The sequence below is a fragment of the Equus caballus genome, chromosome 6 (assembly GCF_041296265.1).
Source record: "Equus caballus isolate H_3958 breed thoroughbred chromosome 6, TB-T2T, whole genome shotgun sequence".
NCBI classification, from domain to species: domain Eukaryota; kingdom Metazoa; phylum Chordata; class Mammalia; order Perissodactyla; family Equidae; genus Equus; species Equus caballus.
The window spans coordinates 47,862,990-47,868,989 of NC_091689.1; the positions used below are offsets into that span (position 1 = coordinate 47,862,990).

General features: G+C 33.5%; 1 protein-coding gene across 2 annotated transcripts in view; it reads right to left on the reverse strand.

The window, feature by feature from the left end:
- Positions 1 to 4,351, reverse strand: part of CD163 (CD163 molecule) — a 47,300-nt gene extending 42,949 nt beyond the window's left edge. Inside the window, exon 1 of one of the 2 annotated variants that reach the window (XM_070270963.1) lies at positions 4,159 to 4,351. The gene's annotated coding sequence lies outside the window, so the exon portion shown is untranslated. The remainder of the gene's footprint in view (positions 1 to 4,158) is intronic. The other variant, XM_070270959.1, reaches the window with a different exon arrangement.
- Between the last annotated feature and the right edge of the window lie 1,649 nt (positions 4,352 to 6,000).

Genomic DNA, 6,000 nt, shown 5'->3' on the forward strand with positions numbered 1-6,000 from the left:
TTGATGTACAAACCATAATCGTATTTTGCTAATTTCCTCAATAACATCTTCTATAGCAAAAGAAAATCCCAGATCATGTGTTGCTTTGATCACTTGGGTTTCTCCACTGTGTAAATTTATGATTTTCCTTTTGTACTTAGGTAATTTGCGGAAAGATACTTTGAGAAGATATAAGTATTATCTTCTCCCACCCCGGCCCACTTTCCCCTGGCCCAATATCCTATACCATTTAATTTAGTTGCCATATCTTTTTAGTCTTCTTTGACCTGAAATAGTTCTGCTGTTTTTCTTTGTCTTTGAATATATCAATATTTCAACTGCTGTGCACTTATTTTGTAAAAGACCTCTGAATTTGTTTTTTTCTAATGTTTTATAATAATTAACATTCAATTACGAGTGTATCCTATAATTTTTAAAAGTCCAATCCATTTAATTGAGAGGCTTTTCCCAATGAAATTGTACTTTTTATGTTTAATAATTATTTGCCAACATCTTATAATGCTTATGATTATGTTATTTTGATTGTTTATGCACTAAAAAATTATAAAAACAACTAATCCAGAAGAATTTATTAGGCAACTTTTGAATTCATCTCAGTGCATTATATCAGGGACAAAGGATGTCAACTTGTTCCACTATTGATAAGGTTAACTTTGATCCTTTGGTTAAGGCTTCGATGTATTCTAGGATTGAGTAAATATACTGGGGGACAGGTTTCCCGCCATGGGAGAAGAGAGTTACAAATACGGAATGAGAGCAGTTAGAATGAACCTTGGGATATTGGGTTGGATTCAGAGAGATGAGTATGAATTCATTGTTTTTAATAGATAGAGACATAGATATAGACGTGTGTGTGTGAGAGAGAGAGTATGTGTGAATGTATGTGTGCATGGGGGTGTGTGTGTGTAAGTAGCTCTGACTGCTTAGACAGCCTTAAAGCAATGATACTTCAGAAGGAATAAGCTCACTTACTGCTGAGATCTTGGTTTCTAAATACCATTCTCCAGGAAAAGAACCAGGAGGAAAAATGGCTGATTCCAGCCTGGAGGAGAAAAGTCTGTAAATTTTAGTTTAACTTCCATTTATAATTTTATTTTACTTTAATTTTTAACTCCAGATGATAAATTTCTTGTGGATTTAGTTATGATTACATTTTTACTGGTACAGAAACAATCAAAACAACATAATTATATTGAAATACTTGTGTATAATTATTAAACATAAAAAATACAATTTTATTGGAAAAGCCTCTCAAACTTTTACAAATCATAGTATGTATCCATAATTAATATTATGTACTACAGTAATCTGTACGGTTCAGCATAAACTCCATCATACTTTTTTATAGATCAAGACAGTGTGAAATCTTTTTCAGATACATAACGGTAATAGGAATGGAGAAAATTTTGTTACAGCAATGCCATTTGATTTGTTGTACTCTTTTCGAGTTGTGCAATAAACTATCATCGATAATTATTATTAATGATGACTTGGCTAACCACTCTAGTAGATACTCCCTCAATTTTATGGAAAGCAAAGAAATGGAAACATTCTAACTTTCAAATGTATTTTTCACCTATAAGTAAAGTAATTCCCCTTCTAAACATTTACCAGTATTTCATTATATGTTAATTGACACAATGGAGTTTACTACATCCCCAGGAAGCACACCATAATGAAATTAAGGAGAAAGGAACTTAGATATCTTTCTTTTATTATTTTTATTTATTTATTTGAGGAAGATTATCCCTGAGCTAACATCCGCTGCCAATCCTCCTCTTTTTGCTGAGGAAGACTGGCCCTGAGCTAACATTGGTGCCCATCTTCCTCCACTTTATATGTGGGACGCCTACCACAGCATGGCGTGCCAAGCAGTGCCATGTCCTCACCTGGGATCTGAACCAATAAACCCAGGGCCGCCAAAGCAGAACGTGCGAACTTAACCGCTGTGCCACCCGGCCGGCCCAGATATCTTTCTTTTACAAAGTAGAAAGAGGCCATTGTGATGAAGGAGTTTGGAAGTCAGTAATTTTAGCAAAGTACATGTGAAACTGAAGATCTGGACAATAATTTCCTGTAAGCTATCTTTGCCAGCACTACCTTTGGAAATATCACCAAAGATATAGGTACTCAAATTTCAAAACTACTGAAACAGATCTTATATGAGGTCCTATTTGAGTTCTAAGATTTTATGAAATATAAACTGCAGGAAATTTGGAATAGTGTAACTTTTTCCAACTACTGGTTAGCAAATCACTGTAGTCTGTCACAGTTGTAAAAAATATTCATATCAGTAAATGAGGTAACAGGATATTTCAATTTCTATTGTTGAAAAAGTTAAGAAAAATTATAAAATATTTAACACTTTTAAAGGAACGCACTGGGAACCTTCAAGTGGGCACATGTAACAGTGAGGTTGGAGCAAAGGGCCTGTGATAGGGTTGATCTGGCACGTAGTTGACAATAATGAAAAGTTTATTATTATTAGTAGTAGTAGTACTAGGATATGGTAAAAATCATTCTAGATACCAAAAATTCGAAATTATAACTACTAGTGATTGGAGAATTTTAGCCACGGCTGGCTCTATACTTTTTATAACTTGATTTAGGTCGCATGAATTTAGAAATAGTGAGATAGGACTTAAAAGTATTTTGTGAAGGAAGGTGGCCAAAAGGTACAAACTTCCAGTTACAAGATAAACAAGCGCTGGGGATGTAATGTACAGCATGGCGACTATAGTTAACACTGCTCTATAATATACATGAACGTTGTTAAGAGAGTAAATCCTAAGAGTTCTCATTACAAGGAAAAAAATTTTTTTGATTTTTCTTTTTCTTGTATCTATATTCGATGATGGATGCTAACTAAACTTATTGTGGTAATCATTTCACAATAGATGCAATTCAAACTATTATTCTGTATACCTTAAACTTGTACAGTGATGTATGCCAATCATATTCCAATAAAACTGGAAAATAATAAATAAAATAAAAATATTTTATGGATTACATTAGAGGGAAAAATATTAATCTGTGAAAAAAGATTTTATTTTTTGAAATCTATCTTTAGAAAATAACATTCACAAACTTGTTTTGATAATTGTAAAATATGTATTATGTTATATGAATAGGAAATATGTCTCTTTATTAAGAGAATGCAGTCATTGTTGGAATTTATTTGAAATGGGATATATAAGGTAATAATGTAGCGAATTAGACTGAGCTCATATGAGTAATCCAGTCTTCTGCTGCAGTTAATGGAGAATGGTCACCTAGACCTAATTTCCTTTGTGATAGAGTGCCAGGACTTCCTTGGTTTCAAATTCTTCAACTATTATTTTTCAGGCTTTCTAGAAAGTTCTTTGTACCTCATATCTGATTTTATTCCTCAAAACCCCAGAGTGCAATGTCTTCTGACTCCTTTATGCTCTTGGCCCTAATTAACTCAATATTGTCCTTTTTTTAGATTATTTTCCCTTAATATTCTAGTGTATTGAATATAAATTTAAGGTACACATTTGCAAACTCATATTTACATTGAACATAAAAAGTGTGGATGTTGGCATACTATGATACTTGCTTATGGCATGTAAATAGTTCTTTGTAGGCTGCTTATTGACTAATAGTTTCCTTTGATTCCATCATACTCTGATTTTTTTTCCCCAGTTCTAGTAACTGGACTTCTGCTTTATTTGTGCCTTGTGACAGTGTTTGTCATGTACCTATTCCAGTAATTTGTTTCATACAATCTACTTATGCTTCACTTACCATCTTGATTACCTCTCCAAATCAATGGGTACTTCAGGACTGGGGGTCCTGTCTTCAAACAGATATTTTGAGATGGAAACAAGATACTATCTTCATACTGCTTTACCATGAACCAGAGATTGGATATCTTTCTCTTTACTCTAACAATTGCTATGGCTAAGCTACATAATATCACAATTTTATGGTTTACAATTGACCTAGATTACTCCCATATTGAGTGTAAATTTTTTTCTCTACCAGGTAACATTATAGATGCCCCTACATGTTTATGGTTCCCTGAAAATTATCTTTTGCTTAACCTTTCATTTGCTCTTTAAGCTAGTCAAACACAACTGCACTCTAGGTACACAACAGCTATTGAATACATGCTATGGATAATTCCACACTGACCTTGATCCTTGTTCTCAATCTTTTCTTGCTCTTTCTTCACATCTCCTGTAATAAAAACTCTTTGCTCTAAATATGAACCGTGATCTTATCCCAGTAGCTTAGACTTCATTTGCTACTGGACATGCTCAGCATTTGTTATTTGAGTTTCCTAATGTTCTCCAGCATAGACTTGCAATTTCTGCTTTTCCCTTTTAACAGTTCTTTGAGAGGAAGCAGTTTATATTCAGAATTTTCTTCTCATTTTACCCAGCTGAACGCAATACAACATGGTTTCTACTCCACATTTCACATTTTCGCATTTAACTAACAATGACTTACCTGATACTCTCTGGAAAGAACTAGAAAAAACACATATGAAAACCATATATCCTTGATCTCAAGATATTAGGACTGCCGAGATCTATCCAGTGCTTGTAAGTGTATTTCCCATCCCACAAATTATCAAGAGCCTATTTAAATAACATAAGAGTTTTTAACAATATGTCCAAGAGCAAAGATTTTTGTTTGTGTAAGGGTGACAATCAGTCTCCTCCCTTTTCTCCTATTAATGTTTCTGTTATTTGTCCTGGTGATGGGCAGTAATTTGAGCTGAAAATTGGGAGGGGATTTTTAAAAATGTGAACACTGGCCAAAGCATTTTACTAATACAAGCGTTTGTCAAGATCCACTGCTCAGACCTGAACTTTAGCTGAAATGATGTTAGTTGCCATCATGATACTTAGAACAACTGATCAAGAGTAGAAAATGAATTGGGATGTTGTCGCATCCCCGTGTATGATGGGAATGAGTTGTAATTTTCAAAATATTCCGTAAATTGAACATTTCAAGAACCAGATCATATGCATAGGATGGTACTCTATGTAAATTCAGCTGTGCTAAAGTAAAGGGATATCCTCTAGAAACTGGTTTTGCACCAGAAGCAGAGTTCATCAAACTTTCCAAAAATCAGCATTACGTTTGTGAAGAATTACTGGGTAAGTCAAGGAACGTCAACATGAAGGAAAAGCAACTCTTGAGAAGGGGAAGAGGAGCAGAAAAAATATTCAGATGTTTTGTCATCCTCAGTAGGTTGCCAGATATTGTGGTCTTTATGTGATGTGAACAAGTAAACATGTGAAGAGAGCAAGATGACATAAAATTATAATAGATAGACTTGGAATAAGGGCTTGATGAAGTTAGCAAGGCTTGTAGAACATTAAAAATGTAATAGTGTAATTAAAATCTGTATTGCAGGAAGTAGAGAAGATAATCGACAGTACGAAAAACTAAATTTATGAAAGGAAGCTAAATCTGAGAAACTCTGTTAGACTATTGAAGAGAAAGACAAAAATGATCTACGTGTGTTGGAAATTAGGAATACAACCTAAGAAATGGAGTTCTTCCCTACATGTAAATCACAATAGATAGGATAAAAGAAATAGTCAAATATGTAAGTAGAATAACTAAAGTTTTGTACATAGAGAAACTTAAATATGTAGACTAAAATAGATCATTGTATTTTGGGAAATAAAAAATCAAAAGAGACTCACATATTATTTGGCAACATATTTTAAGTAAAAGGGGGAAAAATTCTGAGGGAAAAAAAGTAGGTAATTATAATCTAAAGGAACAAAACAACACTGGTTTCAGATTTATTTTCTGCCATAGGTGACAATGGACATGTGGTAATGGGTTGTTGAAAGAAAATGTTTGTGACCCAATAATTCTACTTAATCAACTCATCTGTCATGTGCGAGGACAGCAGAATGTTTTAGTTACATAGTGTTTTAGAAAATGTACGTTCACACATAATACCCAAAATTATTTCAGAAAGAAGAGACATAAGAAAGATATGGGAAAGCA